At 43.7% G+C, this 20,024-nt stretch overlaps 1 pseudogene; it reads right to left on the reverse strand.

Moving 5' to 3' along the window:
* Positions 1-10,363: 10,363 nt before the first annotated feature.
* On the reverse strand, positions 10,364-15,258 carry LOC145359959 (mitochondrial import inner membrane translocase subunit Tim29 pseudogene; annotated as a pseudogene).
* Between the last annotated feature and the right edge of the window lie 4,766 nt (positions 15,259-20,024).

The following is a 20,024-nucleotide window of genomic DNA, read 5'->3' on the forward strand; positions in this document are numbered from 1 at the left end:
AACAGGCCCAACGAGCCCGCGCCGCCGCATCACCCTACACCTATTCTACCCTGCATGTCTACGAATGGGACCCTACTCAGTCAGATTCAGGGAAGAAATAGTGTCAATTTGGTAGAAACCGATTAGCCTAAGAGCACATCTTTGGAGTGTGGGAGGAAACCGGAGCGCCCGGAGGAAACCCACGCAACCACAGGGAGAATGCGCAAACTCCCACAGACACAGGCCCAAATCCATGTATCTGCACAGCTAGCAGTGCTAGTCACTGAGCTGTTGCGGCGCCCGTCTACCGGTCCAGGATCAAGCACACACACCGACATGAAGTACTAGGCCACTCCTGGACTTCCAAGAGCAGCCCACGCACGACCCGCCGTGTGCATGCCCCTCGCTTGACACGAGGTGGACCTCCACCTGTGGAATAAAGACAAAAAATATTAATCATACAGCCTGCCCTTCCGGTGTCTCCCGAGGTTTAACCCTATTTAATAGCCCCTACCATATCCCTCCATTCTCGTTTCACTCATGTGCCTATCTAACTGCATCTTAAACGAGTCCAACGTTCCTGCCTCCACCACCCTACTCGGTAGCGCATTCCAGACCCCCACAACTCTCTGCGTAAAGAACCTTCTTCTCACCTCCAAATTATACCTCCCCCCCCTTACCCTTAAATGATGACCTCTCGTGTTCGTACCCAGTCTAGGGAGCAGTCTCTCACTATTAACTCTATCTATTCCCTTCAGTATCTTATATACCTCTATCATGTCCCCTCTCAATCTCCGTCTTTCCAAGGAGAATAGCCCCAGTTTCTTCAATCTCTCCTCGTAACCCAGTCCCCCCATGCCAGGCAACATCCTGGTAAACCTCCTCTGCACCCTTTCCAGAGACTCCACGTCCTTCCGGTAGTAAGGTGACCAGAACTGGACGCAGTACTCCAAATGCGGTCTAACCAACGTTCTGTATAACTGAAGCATTAGACAGCAGCTTTTATACTCTAAGCCCCTTCCTATAAAGGCTAACATCCCATAAGCCTTCCTAACAACGTTCTCCACTTGTGACGCAACCTTCATGAATTTGTGAACCTGCACTCCCAGGTCCCTCTGTACGTCTATACTCCTAATCGGCCTACCTTTTATCACATAGCTCCTCTCTGCATTATTCCGTCCAAAATGCATCACCTCGCATTTGTCAGGATTAAATGCCATCTGCCACCTATCTGCCCACTGCACCAACCTATCTATATCCTGTTGTATCACCTGACAATCCAGTTCCGTACCCGCCAACCCTGCCATCTTGGTGTCATCAGCAAACTTGCTGATCACAGCACCTACGCCCTCTTCCAAGTCATTTATGTAGACTACAAAGAGGAGAGGTCCCAGTACTGAGCCCTGCGGCACACCACTGGTCACTGGCCTCCAGCCCGACAAGGTCCCCTCCACAACTACCCTCTGTCTCCTATTTCCCAGCCAGTTCTCAATCCACCTAGCTACCTGGCCTCGTATCCCATGCGCCTTAACCTTTTCTACCAGCCTACCATGAGGGACTTTGTCAAACGCCTTACTGAAATCCATATAGATGACATCAACGAAGGATAGACTATGAATCTAGGCTAGCGCTAAATATAAAAAAGGATAGTAAGAGTTTTTATAAATATATAAAAAGGAGGAGGCTGGCTAGGGTGAGTGTTGGACCCTTAGAGGATGAGAGGGGGGATTTAGTGGTGGGGGATGAGGAAATGGCTGAGGCCTTGAATAACTTTTTTGCTTCGGTCTTCACGGAGGAGGACGCGAATAGTTTGCTGGGTGTTAACGATGGAAAGATGGCAGGAATTGAGGGCCTGAATGAGATCATTGTTGCGAGAGAGGCAGTGCTTGACAAACTAGAGGGACTGATGGTGGACAAGTCCCCAGGACCGGATGGAATGCATCCAAGGGTTCTGAAGGAAATGGCAGAGGTGATAGTGGATGCCTTGGTGATTATTTTCCAAACCTCGCTCGATTCTGGGGAAGTGCCGGAAGATTGGAAAACGGCTAATGTTACGCCGCTGTTTAAAAAGGGTAGCAGGCAAAAGGCAGGGAATTATAGGTTGGTTAGTTCAACGTCTGTTCTAGGAAAAATGCTTGAATCTGTAATCAAAGAGAAAATAGCGAGGCATCTTGAGAAGAATTGTTTAATAGAGCAGACGCAGCACGGATTCGTTAAGGGGAAGTCGTGTCTGACGAATTTATTGGAATTCTATGAGGATGGTCTTGCTGTGGCTATATAGGGCATTGGTGAGGCCGCAGCTGGAGTACTGTGTGCAGTTTTGGGCGCCGTACTTATGCAAGGATATTTTGGCCTTGGAGGGAGTGCAGAGGAGGTTTACTAGGCTGATGCCGGAGTTGAGGGGGTTGAGCTATGAGGAGAGGCTGAATAAACTAGGCTCGTACTCGTTAGAGTTTAGAAGAATGAGGGGAGATCTCATTGAGACGTATAAGATGATGAATGGGATGGATAGGATAGAGGTGGAGAGGCTCTTCCCGCTCAGAAAGGACAGTAGGACTAGGGGGCACAGCCTCAAGATAAAGGGGGGGCGGTTTAGAACGGAGTTGAGGAAGAACTTCTTCACTCAAAGGGTGGTGAATCTCTGGAATTCTCTGCCCGTTGAAGTGGTGGAGGCTACCTCGCTAAATATTTTTAAGACGCGGGTTGATGGGTTTTTGATAAGAGAGGGGATTAAGGGTTATGGGGAGAGGGCGGGAATGTGGAACTGAGCCACGACAGATCAGCCATGATCTTACTGAATGGCGGGGCAGGCTCGAAGGGCCAGATGGCCTACTCCTGCTCCTATTTCTTATGTTCTTATGTGTCTAGTGCGGTGGATAGAGGGGAACTGGTGGATGTGGTTTTCTCGATTTTCAGAAGGCGTTTGATAAGGTGCCGCACAAAAGGTTGTTACAGAAGGTTAGGGGGCATGGAGTTGGGGGTGAGGTGTTAGCGTGGATAGGGGATTGGCTGTCAAATAGGAGGCAGAGAGTGGGTGTCAATGGGTGCTATTCAGATTGGCGGTTGGTGACTAGTGGAGTGCCCCAGGGATCAGTACTGGGGCCTCAGCTATTTACCATTTATATAGATGATCTGGAGGAGGGAGCCGAGTGTAAGGTGTCGAAATTTGCCAATGACACAAAGATAAGTGGTACAGCAAATTGTGCGGAGGGTGTGGAAAGTCTGCAGAGGGATCTAGAGAGGCTGAGCGAATGGGCGAGGACCTGGCAGATGGAATACAATGTTGGCAAGTGTGAGGTTATCCACTTTGGTAGGAATAATAGTAGGAAGGACTACTACTTACAGGGCGAAAAGCTGCAGCATGCTACAGTGCAGAGGGACCTGGGGGTCCTTGTGCATGAGTCGCAAAAACCCAGCCGACAGGTGCAGCAGGTGGTCAGGAAGGCAAATGGGATGCTGGCCTTCATAGCGAGGGGGATTGAATATAAAAGTAGGGAGGTCTTGCTGCAACTGTACAGGGCAGTGGTGAGGCCGCAGCTGGAGTACTGTGCAGTTTTGGTCTCCGCACTTGCGCAAGGATATTTTGGTCTTGGAGGGAGTGCAGAGGAGGTTCACTAGGCTGATACTGGAGCTGAGGGGGTTGAGCTATGAAGAGAGGCTGAATAGACTGGGCTTGTACTCGTTAGAGTTTAGAAGGATGAGGGGGGATCTTATTGAGATGTATAAGATGATGAAAGGGATGGATAGGGTAGAGGTGGAGAGGTTCTTCCCGCTCAGAAAGGACAGCAGGACTAGAGGGCACAGCCTCAAGATAAGGGGGGTGCAGTTTAGAACAGAGTTGAGGAGGAACTTCTTCACTCAAAGGGTGGTGAATCTCTGGAATTCTCTGCCCGTTGAAGTGGTGGAGGCTACCTCGCTAAATATATTTAAGATGCGGGTTGATAAGTTTTTGGTAGGCAAGGGGATTAAGGGTTATGTGGAGAAAGCGGGAAAGTGGAACTGAGCCACTTCAGATCAGCCATGATCTTATTGAATGGCGGGGCAGGCTCGAAGGGCTTGATGGCCTACTTCTGCTCCTATTTCTTATGTTCTTATGTTGTTATCTTGGGGTCCGAGTTCAAAGGAAGCTCAAAGCAGCTGCGCAGGTTGAATCTGTGGTTAAGAACGCCTTCATCAATCGAGGAATTGAGTTTAGGAATCGAGAGATAATGTTGCAACTTTATAGGTCCCTGGTCAGACTCCACTTGGAGTACTGTGCTCAGTTCTGGTCGCCTCATTACAGGAAGGATATGGAAGCCATAGAAAGGGTGCAGAGGAGATTTACAAGGATGTTGCCTGGATTGGGGAGCATGCCTTATAAGGATGGGTTGAGGGAGCTTGGAGAGACGGAGGATGAGGAGTGACCTGATAGAGGTGCATAAAATGTTGAGAGGTATTGATTGAGTAGATAGTCAGAGGCTTTTTCCTAAGGCTGAAATGGTTGCCACAAGAGGACATTGGTTTAAGGTGCTGGGGAGTAGGTACAGAGGAGGTGTTAGGGTAAGTTTTTCACTCAGAGGGTGGTGGTTGCGTGGAATAGGCTGCGACAGTGGTGGTGGAGGCGGATTCGATAGGGTCTTTTAAGAGACTTTTCGATAAGTACATGGAACTTAGTAAAATAGAGGATTATAGGTAAGCCTAGTAATCGCTAAGGTAGGGACATGTTCGGCGCAACTTTGTGGGCCGAAGGGCCTGTATTGTGCTGTAGTTTTTCTATGTTTCTATGACACAAACCTGTCCATCAGTGTCAAGTCATAAATTGGGTAGTTGAAGATTCTTTTCCCAGAAATACTTCCTTGTCACGGTACTGTGGTTGTAAACTGTTTTGAAAAATTGTTCTTTGTCACTTCTGAGGTCACAATCAGGATCAGAGAAGCCTTTCCCCAGTGAAGTTCATACCTGTTCTTCAGCATACTTGCTTCCTAACTTATGTTAGGAATGGGTGAACAGTCCTTCCAGTTAAGTCCTAATTTGATGTCATTTGTTAAATAGAAGTCACAGATATGTAAAGGGGCTAACGGTGGCACCGGATGTTGGTGGAGAATTGTATGTGGAGTTGGATCAAAGAAATAAAGGTTGTTAATGAAGGAGCAGAACTTGTGTCTGCTTTACTGAACTGCAACTGAGAGGTTCTAACAACTTACACCTTCTGCTGTGCAATCAGAGGCTCTGTGCCAAGTCATGGTTACAAGAGTCTATGGCACACTAGCATCTGGTATCTCCAGCTCTCCATGTAATTTCTGTCCTTCTTAGCAGTTTTATTGTGGAGCCTGCTTAGCTTGCTGAATGACAGCATATATTTTTTAAAAATTGCTTAACCATCTTTGGCATTAATTTTCCTCATAACAAACATACCCATTGCTGCGGCTCGTTCTGCGAACATTTTGTCTGTTAATAAAGAATGTGATAATTGAAATGCCATCTTTTTACAACAAAGAAATACATAACAACTTAAAGTTGCCATAAAATAAGCGTAATATTGTGCAAAGACCCATAATAGGTGTTTAGATTTGTGTTTTTTTGTTTTTAGAAGTCCAGTTTTGTTAAAAACATCATACATCCCTGTAATGACCGATTTAAAAATTTAGGCCTTTTAAAACAGCTCCAAGGACAGGACATTTCACTTTTATTTAATTGTTAGGTTTAATTGCTTTAAAAGAATCAGGAAAATTAGCTAAAAATAGCAGTATCAAAATGCAGCAACTTGCTTTCTAGTATTTGATCTGTGCTATTAATATTACATCACAAAACAGTCTTGCAATTATATTTCATAATCAAATTTGGCATGTTGTAGGTCATTAAATCCATGGCTTTCCATTATATGATTTTAACTATATTAGTTACCATCCTTTGTTTTACCAATTTCTTCGAAACATAAGGGATAATTAGGAGTAACTTAAAAGCTCCAATTACATTTCATTAATTATGATAAAATTAAGAACTCAATTGAGCTGTTGTTTACTGGCTTATGACATAAGTATCTACAAACTCCATAGTAATTCAAGCCAGCAGTGTTCTATCCCACTGGGCTACCCTCATATCACAAATCAAATCCTCTGGAACTTACGTTTCCGTAAAAGTTGCTTTTCTTCTATCAACAACCAGTCTGTCGACAGAGAATGAGTCAGTTGAGTCCTTATACTTCAAAAGAATCCATTGTTACAACTGAATATCTTTATAAATTAATGACATTGGTAAAGAGCTACATTTCTCGAAAGTGAATCTCAAAATAATTGAGGAGCACTTAAAATTACTGTTATAGATGAAGGCTTTTAGCAAGAGGCTGCCAGTGTAAAAATTAGCATTCAGAAAACTGAGTTTTGATCTTGTTATGGTTCAGGTTAGAAACTCCACAATGTTTTATGAAGTCTGCTTAGATCATAAGTTTTGCACTTCAAATTTGGCTAGGATAAGCATGACATGGTTCACCTCAGGTATGATTCAAATAACCCACCAGCGAGCTTTTATCAAACAAAGTTTATTTAAGAATGTTTTAACAGGTATAGAAAAAAATTAACAAGAACTTTTATCAATTACAAGCAGAAACAAAACAACCAAGATGTTCCAATGAAACCAAACCTTCCGTAGAAAAATCCCTTTAAACAGGTTCAACACAGCAAAGGCTAAAGCTCATGTTATACTGGAATTGAGTCCTTTGATTGGAGATTTGAAAACCCTCAGTCTTGTACGTTCTAGTAGTCCTCTTCACACACCCAGAACACTTTGAAGTCAGAACAACTTCCCAGAACCCCAGGTAGATTCTGGTCAAGCCACCGACAGCAGATTTTCTACTCCAGGAAGGCAACATCTTGTTTTCAAATAACCAGGAGAATTTCCATAATAAACCAGGGAAAAAGAGAAACACTTCTTTTCTGCTTGTTGTCCTTTCTAAACACTAACCTGCAGTTCAGAACTGAAAACGAAAGAGATCCTACCACCTGACTTGCCAACCAGTTTTCCTCCTGATAACGCAGGGTCTTAAAACTAATTTCCAAAGTAAAACTAAGTGATCCCCATTTAAATCACTTAAGGAGCAATAAAAGGATTCTCGTAACAGCCTGGAAACAATGACATCAGCAAAGGCTGTGAGTGACAGAGAACTTGATTTTTGTAAAAAGACTCTTAAAGGCTCATTAACATCACACACCTCCAAGAAAAAAATAAACCTCAACATTCACAGATGGTTTCATTTTTCAAACTCCTTTCAGTTTTACACTACTAGTACTCTACAATAAATATACATACATTTTACAAAAATCAAAACATGAAAATGTAATAGTAAATATAGTCCATTTTAGTTCTTGTCTTCCACCATCGAACACTCCTCCCTTTATCACATTCGTGACAAACTGCTTCCTCTCCAAAATTCTCTTTCAGTCTTTAATCCTGCGTTGATTCCAAGTTTAAACTTCGTTTGTCATTGCAATGATAAATTAGCTCTGGTAATGTCCTCACAGAACATGACATCAGCTAAGGCTATGAGCTACAGAGAACATGATTTTTTTAAAAAAGCTCATAAAGGTATAATCTCTGAAAGGCATTTTTCATGAAATCTCCTCAGCTCCCACAATGACTGGGGAGTTAATAGCTACAACCATCTCTAGTATTACTGAAAAAATAAATGCTGTGGATGCTTTTCATCTTGTACTCATTGGACAGAACGCAAGAGAAACCAGAAGCAGGTAGACCATTCAGCCCTTTGAGCCTGCTCCACCATTCATTTTGATCACATTCATTGGGACAGAATGCAAGAATGCTAAATTTCAATGCATGAGAAACAGGATGCTGATTGGTTGGCAATTGGATTCTGATTGGTTGAGGAGTTGTCATGAAAATTGCAGCAGGGAACAGTTAAACAATAGTCACCTTCTTTTGTACATTTGCAGCTAATGAAGAATTTCCCAATTCCTGCTGATGACCGTTATAATGGGACTCCTTGTGCCACATTTAGTTTAGCTGCCTTAATGTAAAGGCAGACAATTTCTTTCATTCTCCAGAATTAAACTCTTGTTCATGTTTGGATTAAGATTCAGTTGAGATCAAGGCTGGGTTGTTCTGGCGAAACCCAAACTGGCACATGTGGCAGATTATTGCTGACTAGGTGATACATGATAGTACTACAAATAAGTTTTGCACTTCTATAAAACCTTTCACCACCAGTATGTCCTAATGTGCTTTAAAGACAATGAAATATAAGAACATAAGAAATAGGAGCAGGAGTAGGCCATCTAGCCCTTCGAGCCTGCCCCACCATTCAATAAGATCATGGCTGATCTGAAGTGGATCAGTTCCACTTTTCCGCTTTCTCCCCATAACCCTTAATTCCCTTGTCTGTCAAAAACCTATCTACCCGTGACTTAAATATATTTAGCGAGGTAGCCTCCACCACTTCAACGGGCAGAGAATTCCAGAGATTCACCACCCTTTGAGTGAAGAAGTTCCTCCTCAACTCCGTTCTAAACTGCACCCCCCTTGTCTTGAGGCTGTGTCCTCTAGTTCTGCTGTCCTTTCTGAGCGGGAAGAACCTCTCTACCTCTACCCTATCCATCCCTTTCATTATCTTATATGTCTCTATAAGATCCCCCCTCATTCTTCTAAACTCCAACGAGTACAGACCCAGTCTATTCAGTCTCTCTTCATAGTCTAACCCCCTCATCTCCGGTATCAGCCTAGTGAACCTCCTCTGCACTCCCTCCAAGGTCAAAATATCCTTGCACAAGTGCGGTGACCAAAACTGCACACAGTACTCCAGCTGTGGCCTCACCAGTGCCCTGTACAGTTGCAGCAAGACCTCCCTGCTTTTATATTCTATCCCCCTCGCTATAAAGGCCAGCATCGCATTCGCCTTCTTGATCACCTGCTGCACCTGCAGACTGGGTTTTTGCGACTCATGCACAAGGACCCCCAGGTCCCTCTGCACCGTAGCGTGCTGCAGCTTTTCGCCCTTTAAATAGTAATCCCTCCTACTATTATTCCTGCCAAAGTGGATAACCTCACACTTGCTAACATTGTACTCCATCTGCCAGGTCCTCGCCCACTCGCTCAGCCTATCCAGATCCCTCTGCAGACTTTCCACACCCTCCGTGCAATTTGCTTTTCCACTCATCTTCGTGTCATCAGCAAATTTCGTTACCCTGCACTCAGTCCCCTCCTCCAGATCATTTATATAAAGGGTAAATAGCTGAGGCCCCAGCACTGATCCCTGTGGCACTCCACTAGTCACCAGCTGCCAATCAGAATAGCACCCATTGATACCAACTCTCTGTCTCCTATTAGACAACCAATCCTCTATCCACGCTAACACCTTACCCCCAACTCCATGCCCCCTAACCTTCTGAAGCAACCTTTTGTGTGGCACCTTCTCAAAGGCCTTTTGAAAATCGAGAAACATGACATCCACCGGTTCCCCTCTGTCTACCGCACTAGTCACATCCTCATAGAAATCCAATAAATTAGTCAAACACAACTTCCCCTTAACGAATCCGTGCTGCGTCTGCTCTATCAAACCATTCTTTTCTAGGTGCCTCTATTTCTTCTTTGATGACGGATTCAAGCATTTTTCCAACTACAGACATTGAACTAACCGGCCTATAATTCCCTGCCTTTTGTCTGCTACCTTTTTTGAACAGCGGCGTAACATTAGCCGTTTTCCATATACCTGAAATGCAGTCATAGTTGTAACTGTAGGAAGCAATGTAGGGGCATGCCTTATGAGGATAGGTTGAGGGAGCTTGGTCTTTTCTCCTTGGAGAGACGAAAGATGAGAGGTGACCTGATAGAGGTGTATAAGATGTTGAGAGGTATTGATCGGATGGATTCTCAGAGGCTTCTTCCCAGGGCTGAAATGGCTGCCACAAGAAGACACAAGTTCAGGGTGCTGGGGAGTACAGAGGAGATGTCAGGGGTAAGTTTTTCACTCAGAGGGTGGTGGGTGCATGGAATTGGCTGATGCGATAGGGTCTTTTAAGAGACTTCTGCATGAGTACATGGGACTTAGTAGGATTGAGGGTTATAGGTAAGCCTAGTAGGTAGAGATATGATCGGTGCAACTTGTGGGCCGAAGGGTTTGTTTGTGCTGTAGTTTTTCTATGTTCTATGTTCAAAGCAGCTGATTTCCACATAGTAAGCCCCCACAAAAGGCAGTACAAAACTGAATGGGTAATTTTTTTTGTGATGTTGATTCAAGGCTAAATGTTAATCAGGACACTGGCAATAAGTCCTTTGTCATCGTGCCATTATAGGTTTACACTCATGTGGTGACAGATAGAACCTTAGCTTAGTGATGTAGAATTGAGAGCAAAGATTCAGCCCCATTTCTTTCAGGATAAGATGATAGAAAAAAATGCTAGTTTTGAAGATTCATGAGTTTGTGGACGATCCGTATCTTGGTACCATCGTCAGCTATCACCAATGGAGAGAAGAATGTTACATGCTCACATAGCAGACAGAGTATTTTCATTTTGCAGCTAAAGTTCAAATATCTTTAAAATTAAGTATCGTTAAAATTAAGCATGATTCCAATACAGTATTTACCTCTTTCCAATTTTTCTACAGTTGCTTTCTCTGTAGAGAAAATAAATACAAATAGCCAGTTAAAATATTACAGCTTTAAGCATTTTTCCCTTTTATAAATATGCAAACTTCAGGGTTTCTTTGTGATACCTGGTTCCACATTTCATAAAGTAGAACTGGGATCATTTTTCCAAATTGATATGACAACCTGTTTTGCCATCAGTGTGATACATTTTCCACTGAAACTCTTAATTGTTATGGAGCTTACCCTTCGCATGACATATCATTCTTGCAATTATTGTGTTGAAGAAGAACAGTCACCTAATTGAAAATGTGTGCATCCCATAAATACCTGGGTTTCTTTGCCACACCTGACACTACCCTTTTTTTGGCAAAACTTGCAATCCTTGCATTAGAAATAAGCTGAAAATCAATGACTCCAAGGATGGAATAAAATCTCTACAGTGCAGTATCCTTTCCATAATAAAGTGACCAGAACCGTACACACTATTCCAAGTTTTACCGTACCAGTGTCTTGTACAACTTCAACAAGAGGTCTTAATTCCTGTATTCAATGTTCTGACTAATGAAAACATGTGTACCAAATGCCTTCTTCACCATGCTGTCCACCTGTGACTCCACTTTCAAGGAGCTGTGAACCTGTACCCCTAGATATATTTGTTCTATAACTCTCCCCAACTCACTACCATTAACTGAGTAAGTCCTGCCCAAGTTTGATCTACCAAAATTCATCACCTCACATTTACCTAAATTAAACTCCATCTGCTATTTTTCAGCCCACTGGCCCAATTGATCAAGATCCTGTTGCAATCCGAGATAACCTTCTTCACTGTCTGCTATACCACCAATTTTGGTGTCATCTGCAAACTTACATGCCTCCTAAATTCTCATCCAAATCATTAATATAAATAACAAATAACAGTGGACCCAGCACTGATCACTGAGGCATACCACTGATCATAGGCCTCCAGTTTGAAAAATAACTTTCCACAATCACCCTCTGTCTTCTGTCATCAAGCCAATTTTGTATCCATTTGACGAGCTCACCCTTGATCCCATGAGCTTTAATATGATGCAACAACCTACCATGCGGTTCCTTGTCAAAGGACTTGCTAGGTCCATTTTGACAATGTCAGCTGCACTTCTTTCATCTACCTTCCTGGTTACCCCTTCAAAAATACTCAATCAAATTTGTGAGACATGATTTCCAGTCACAAAGCCTTGCTCACTGTCCCTAATCAGCCCTTGCATCTCTAAATGCCTGTAGATCATATCTTTCAGAATATCTTCTGACAACTTAGAACATAGAACACTACAGCACAAACAGGGCCTTCAGCCCACAAGTTGCGCTGATCACATCTACACCTACCAAGCCATAGAACTATCTATAACTTCTAATGCCATTAGATCCAATATACTCATCCAGAAGCCTTTTAAAGACCCCAGCAAGTTCGCCTCTACCACCACCAACGGCAGCCGATTCCACTCACTCACCACACTCTGAGAGAAAAACTTTCCTCTAACATCTCCTCTGTACTTGCTTCCCAGCACCTTAAACCTGTGTCCTCTCGTAGCGACCATTTCAGCCCTGGGAAATAGCCTCCGAGAATCCACCCTATCTATTCCTCTCAACATTTTATAAACCTCTATCAGGTCGCTTCTCAACCTACGTCTCTCCAGGGAGAAGAGACCTAGCTCCCTCAACCTATCTTCATAAGGCATGCCTCCCAATCCAGGCAACATCCTTGTAAATCTCTTCTGCACCCTCTCAATAGCTTCCACATCTTTCCTGTAGTGAGGTGATCAGAACTGTGCACAGTGGGGTCTGACAAGGGTCTTATAAAGTTGCAGCATTACCTCCGACTCCTAAACTCAATCCCTCGATTAATGAAGGCCAGTACACCATACGCCTTCTTGACCACATCCTCCACCTGCGAGGCCGATTTAAGAGTCCTCTGGACCCGGACCCCAAGATCCTTCTGCTCTTCAACCCAGCTAAGACTCCTACCCTTGATATTGTACTCCTGCATCCCTTTGGTCCTGACAAAATGGACCACTACATGTTTATCCACGTTGAAGTCCATCAGCCACTTCTCCGCCCAGTCTTGCATCCTATCTATGTCACGCTGCAACTTCTGACATCCCTCCAGACTATCCACAACACCACCAACCTTCATATCGTTGGCAAACTTACTAACCCATCCCTCCACTTCCTCATCCAGGTCATTTATGAAAATGACAAACAGCAAGGGTCCTAGAACAGATCCCTGGGGCACTCCACTGGTGACCGACCTCCATGCAGAAAAAGACCCATCCACCACTACTCTCTGCCTTCTGCAGGCAAGCCAGTTCTGGATCCACAAGGCCAAAGCCCCTTGGATCCCATGCCCTCTCACCTTCTCAAGAAGTCTTGCATGGGGGACCTTATCAAACGCCTTGCTGAAGTCCATGTAAACCATGTCCACCGCTCTTCCTCCGTCAATGTGTTCAGTCACATTTTCAAAGAACTCAACTAAGCTCGTAAGGCACAACCTGCCCTTGACGAAGCCTTGCTGACTATTCCTGATCATTCTAAACTTTTCTAAATGCTCATATATCTTGTCCCTCAGAATCCTCTCTATCAACTTACCAATCACTGAAGTCAGACTCACCTGTCGGTAATTTCCCGGGCTATCCCTGTTTCCTTTCTTGAAAATAGGAACCACATCCGCAATCCTCCAATCCTCCGGAACCTCTCCCGTCTCCATTGACGATGCAAAGATGATCGCCGGGGCTCTGCAATCACTTCCCTCACCTTCCACAGTAACCTGGGGTACATCCCATCTGGTCCCGGCGACTTATCTATCTTGATAGCATTAAAAGTTCCAACACATCCTCTTTCTTAATATCCACATACTCAATCTTTTCAGTCTGCCGCAAACCTGTAGTACAACCCCCCAGATCACTTTCTACCGTGAAAACAGAGGCAAAGTACTCATTAAGCACCTCTGCCGTTTCTTCCAGTCCCACACAGACTTTTCCCCCGTCTCCTTTTATAGGTCCTATCCCTTCTTTTCTCATCCTTTTACTCTTCACATATTTATAGAACGCCTTGGGATTCTCCTTAATTTTACCCGCCAAGGCCTTCTCATGTCCCCTTCTGGCTCTCCTAATTTCCTTTTTAAGCTCCTTTCTACAAGCCTTATACTCCTCTAGATCCTTAACATCTCTTAGCTCTCTGAACCTTTTATATGCCTTTCATTTCTTCCTGACCAGGTTCACCACAACCTTTGTGCACCACGGCTCCCGCGACCTACCAAAACCTCCTTGTCTCATTGGAACGTTGTCGTGCAGAGCTCCAGTCAAACATTCCTTGAAAATCTGCCACCTTCCTTCAGTACTTTTCCCCCAGAACACCTCCTTCCAGTTTACTCGTCCAATTGTCTGCCTGATGTTTTCATATTTCCCCTTACTCCAGGCAAACACCTTCCTAGCCTGCCTGATCCTATCTCTTTCCAGTGCCATCTTGAAGGAGATAGAATTATGTTCTCCATCTCCGAGATGCTCTCCCACCAAGAGATCCGACACCTGTCCTGGTTCATTAGCCAGCACCAGGTCAAGTACAGCCTCTCCTCTCGTAGGCTTATCCACGTGCTGTGTCAGGACACCCTCCTGAACACACCTAACAAACTCCTCCCCATCCAAACCCCTTTCCCTAGGGATATTCCAGTTGATGTTTGGGAAATTAAAGTGTCCCATCACAACAACTCTGTTATTACTACATCTCTCTAGGATCTGTTTCCCTATCTGCACCTCAACTTCCCTGTCACTATTGGGCTGCTTATAGAAAACACCCAGCAAAGTTATCGACCCTTTGCTGTTCCTAACTTCCATCCACAGAGACTCCGTAGACAGTCCCTCCACGGCATCTACCTTCTCTGCAGCCATGACACTCTCCCTGATCAACAGTGCCACTCCGTCACCTCTTTTGCCCCCCTCCCTGTCCTTCCTGAAGCATCTGAATCCCAGCACCTGAAGTACCCAGTCCTGTCCCTGAGACATCCAAGTGTCTGTAATGGCCACCACATCACATTCTCTTTTTCATTCTTTTTTTAAAAAAATTTTTAAAAAAACACCATTAATGTCCCAGTCTCTCATCTTTGAACTAAGGATCCACCATTTGCCAAAAAATCCAATGTCTAGAACCCTATCTGGAAATTCTGACCATCGTGGCTTTAGATACTCACACTGTGCATTGTATATACTGGTCTTTGCATCATAGGGAGCAGCGTACACCAGAGAGAAGAGCAGCAGGTTCTGGTGTCGGAGTCGACCCTGGTTTTTGACTGTCACCAGATTCTGGACATGCTGGTCTGACCGGCCGTTCTGGACCCAAGGTGACAGAATCAAAAGCTGGTTGGATGACTCCAACAGAAAGGCGTGAAAGGATTTGTGACAGGGGTTTTTGCATCCACAAACACATGCCCCTGTGAGATGTGTGCAGTATATGGCTGCTTTTCCCGGGTGATCCCTGGCTCCCACAACAATCTCTTTACTGGCCTCTTTGTAATCGTTAACAAGGCTCCGTGTCCAGATGCCTAATGGAATCAGATTGTTGTGGCTGACTGCAGATCCACTGGCAATTACAGTGCTCAGGTCATATGCTGTTGGGACTCCAGACACCGCCAATCCTGAGCTAAGGTTGGAAGAGGCAGATGTATTGCACATGGTTTCCGATGGCGATACATAATGTGAACCTGGGGGTGGTGAGGGAGTTGTTCCTGTGTACCTGAAAAAAGGGTTCTTGAGGTCTTACCCAGTACAGATGTGAAGCTCACCGGCCTGTAGTTCCCAGGCTTTTCCTGTAGCACTTCAGATATTGAGAAAAGCACCTGTACACCCAGATCCCCCTGCCTATTAATACTCTTAAGGGTTCTGCCACAGTCCCTGGAAGGACTGGGGGTTTTGGTTCTGTCGGATAACATGATCATGCAGGCTTGGAGGGCCGAAGGGCCTCCTGTGCTGTAATTTTCTTTGTTCTTTGATGATGAATGCTTAACTGCAGAAGTAGAAGAATAGCGTTTACTAATATTTTGCTGTAATTAGTATGACTCCATCTTAGTCGGCCTTGTGACTCCCTAGTTTACTGATTGGAACTCCACATACATGCTGTAGCGTCTGATGGTTAGTTTCTTCTTGATGTTTTGTTTCTTCTTGTTTCCTTGTTTCTCCTTGCCATCAATTGTAACCTCTGTACATTGAACCTTTATTATGGGAAGCTTGCAGTAATATTGTCATTCCCGTTGAAGAAGCTATATTTTTTGTTATTGAAAGCAGAAGGTGAAACTTTGTTTCTAGCCTTCTCCTTATCAATCCTTCATTGCTCCATTTTGAAGGCACTCAGGTTTTGTAGTTGTTGTACATTGGAAAAATTAGTGTTGTGACAGAAAATAATGACGTGGAATTGAGCTTTACATCAGTAATGGGAAACTCAATTAAAAATCAAACTATGTAAACTTATGACTGAATCCTAAATTTTCAATGAGCTTTTTGAAACTGATTATGATCACCCTTGGATAATAGGTTCAAAGTTCTAATGCAGTTTCATGTATTCACTTGTTCAATTACTTACGTCTTTTGAGTTCAGCTGATTCACACTTCAGCTTTCCTGTTAACAAAGAATGTAGTAGAGATTTAATCATCCAGGCGATTCAAATAATAGCTATTGAAAATTCTGAACTTAGTTATCAGTCAACGTGTATACAAAAGCATGTGAGAGAAACTATTTACATGTATAAATGATGCTTCCATTACTCTGAGTGAAGAGGAATCTGTGGATTCGGAACAGCTCTGAAGCAATGCCTGACAATTTTGTGGAGGTTACTTTTCGACATTATAAACTGTTACATTTGAATGAAAGAGGGAAAAAATGCTGTCTACACCATGTTCAGAACCATTCACAACTCTTCAAATACTGAAGCAGTCCATGTCATAGAGCCATAGAGCAATTAAGGTTTACAGCATGGAAACAGGCCCTACGGTCCAACTTGTCCATGCCGCCCATTTTTTTTAAAACCCCTAAGCTAATCCAATTGCCCACATTTGGCACATATCCCTCTGTACCCATCTTACCCATGTAACTTTCTAAATGCCTTTTAAAAGATAAAATTGTACCTGCCTCTACTACCAACTCTGGCAGTTTGTTCCAGACACTCACAATCCTCTGTGTGAAAAAATTGCCCCTCTGGACACTTTTGTATCTCTCCCCTCTCACCTTAAACCTATGTCCTCTAGTTTTAGACTCCCCTACCTTTGGGAAAAGATATTGACTATCTACCTTGTCTATACCTATCATTATTTTGTAGCTCTCTATAAAGTTATCGATCTGTATAAGGTCACCCCTCAATGACTCCTAATGGATACAAAACTGGCTTGGTCAAAGAAGACAGAGGGTAGCAGTGGAAGGGTGCATTTCTGAATGGAGAGCTGTGACAAGTGGTGTTTCTCAGGGATCAGTGCTGGGGCCTTTGCTGTTTGTAATATATATATAAATGATTTGGAGGAAAATGTAACTGAATTGATTCGTAAGTTTGCGGACGACACAAAGGTTGGTGGATTTGTAGATAGCGATGAGAACCATCAGAGGATACAGCAGGATATAGATCAGTTGGAGACTTGGGTGTAGAGATGGCAGATGGAGTTTAACCTGGACAAATATGAAGTAATGCATTTTGGAAGGTCTAATACACATAGGAAATACACAGTAAATGGCAGAACCCTTAGGAGTATTGATAGGCAAAGGGATCTGGGTGTACAGGTACACAGATCACTTAAAGTGGCAGTGTAGGTGGAGAAAGTAGTCAAGAAGGCATATGGCACGCTTGCCTTCATTGGCCGGGGCATTGAGTTCAAAAATTCCACTTTATAGAACCTTAGTTAGGCCTACTTGGAATATAGTGTTCAATTCTGGTTGCTGCACTACCAGAAGGATGTGGAGGCTTTGGAGATGGTACAGAGAAGATTTACCAGGATGTTGCCTGGTATGGAGGGCATTAGCTATGAGGAGAGGTTGGAGAAACTTGGTTGAGGGGAGACCTGATAGAAGTCTGTAAGATTATGAGAGGCATGGACAGAGTGGATAGTCAGAAGCTTTTTCCCAGGGTGGAAGAGTCAATTAGTAGGGGGCACAGGTTTAAGGTGCGAGGGACATTAAAAGTATTAAAGGAGATAAAGAACAAAGAACAACCCAGCACGGGAAACAGGCCCTTCGGCCCAACGAGCCCATGCCGCCGCATCACCCTACACCTATTCTACCCTGCATGTCTACGAATGGAACCCCTAACTTAGCCGGATTCAGGGGAGAATAGTGTCAATTTGGTAAAACCAATCAGCCTAAGATCCCTGAGTAGCACTGATCCCTGAGGAATGCTACTTGTCACAGCCCTCCACTCAGAAACACAACTTTCCACTGCCACCTTCTGTCTTCTATGACCAAACCAGTTCTGTATCCACCTTGTTAGCTCATCTGTGGTCCCATGCGACTTTACCTTCTGCACCAGTCTGCCATGAATGACCTTGTCAAAGGCCTTACCGAAATCCATGTAAACAACATCCACTGCCTTACCCTCATCCATCATCTTCATCACTTCCTCAAAAAACTCGATCAAGTTAGCGAGGCATGACTTCCCCTTCACAAAACCATGTTGCCTCTCACTAATATGTCCACTTATTTCCAAATGGGAGTAAATCCTGTCTCGAAGAATTCTCAAAAAAAAGGCTCCAAAGTTGCAGTTTTTTTCACTCAAAGGGTGGTGTTTGGAACAAGCTGCCAGTGGCAGTAGTAGAGGTGGGTACAATTTTGTCTTTTAAAAGGCATTTAGACAGTTAAATGGATAAGATGGGTATGGAGGGATGTGGGCCAAATGCGGGCAATTGGGACTAGCTTAGTCGTAAAAATTGGGCGGCATCGATAAGTTAGGCCACAGGGCCTGTTTCCATGCGGTAAACCTCTATGACTGTAAAGGGTCAATCTTTTAGGACTGAGATGAGGAGAAATTTCTTCAGCCAGAGTTTGGTGAATATGTGGAATTCATTACCACAGAAAATAGTTGAGCTCAAAATGTTGTGTGATTTCAAAAAGGAATTAGTATAGCTCTTGGGGCTAAAGGGATTAAGCGATTTGGGGGAAGGGGGGATCAGGATATTGAATTTGATGATCCGCCATGATCACAACGAATATCAAAGCAGGCTCAAAGGGTCAAATGACCTACTACTGCTTCTAGTTTCTGTGTATTACATTATCAGTCGCTTGTTAGATATCATCTGAAAATCAGATCTTTCGTTAATAGAGGCAAGAACAATTATCTGTTCAATTTTGTACTTTAATATAAGTTAGCCTATACAATGAAATCCAGACAATGAAATCTGCCATTCAATCTTCACAGACTATGTCACAGATTATATTTCACTATTCTTAAATGTTTAATTTAAAAATCAAGTAAATCTAATTTCATACTTACGTTTTTCCATTGGTTTAATCTTCTGTTCAATTTCCCTTTCTGTTGAATACAAAAAAAATCATGGTGAATGTCATAAATATCCATCTGCTAGAGGTATTGAACAAACCAGATGATGATTTAGTTGTATTTTACCAATAAAAAAACTGATTCTTCCTTGTGCCGAGGCTGCAAGCTCAATTAAGGTGGCCTCTTAGTTTGGTCCATTTGGACCTGACATTGGGATCCAGAAAGTCACAAGAAAATCTTCCCATAGTGTGCAGCAGTTGTACTACTTTGAAATGCAAGTGTGGGAATTTCCTCTGGATTTCAGAAAGGCTGCTTGGGCCAGTTATGGTGTTTCTCAGCAGGTATAATTTGATGCTTATGCTAGAACTGAGGTCCTATGAATTTTTGCCCCATAATTATTGTTTTTCAGAAGGTTAATATCAAGATTAATGGAATTAATAGAGTCATAGAGTCGTAGAGGTTTACAGCATGGAAACAGGCCTTTCGGCCCAACTTGTCCATGCCGCCTTTTGTTTTTAACCACTAAGCTAATCCAATTGCCCAAATTTGCCCCATTTGCATTTGATAAGGTCCCCCATGCAAGACTTCTTGAGAAGGTGAGAGGGCATGGGGTCCAAGGGACTTTGGCCTTGTGGATCCAGAACTGGCTTGCCTGCAGAAGGCAGAGAGTGGTTGTGGATGGGTCTTTTTCTGCATGGAGGTCAGTCACCAGTGGAATGCGCCAGGGATCTGTTCTAGGACCCTTGCTGTTTGTCATTTTCATAAATGACCTGGATGAGGAAGTGGAGGGATGGGTTAGTAAGTTCGCCGATGACACGAAGGTCGGTGGTGTTGTGGATGGTCTGGAAGGATGTCAGAAGTTGCAGCAGGACATAAATAGGATGCAGGACTGGGTGCAGAAGTGGCAGATGGACTTCAACGCGGATAAATGTGTAGTGGTCCATTTTGGCAGAACCAATGGGATGAATG

The sequence above is a fragment of the Carcharhinus amblyrhynchos genome, chromosome 2 (genome assembly GCF_965287045.1).
Source record: "Carcharhinus amblyrhynchos chromosome 2, sCarAmb.v2.hapA, whole genome shotgun sequence".
Lineage (NCBI taxonomy): Eukaryota > Metazoa > Chordata > Chondrichthyes > Carcharhiniformes > Carcharhinidae > Carcharhinus > Carcharhinus amblyrhynchos.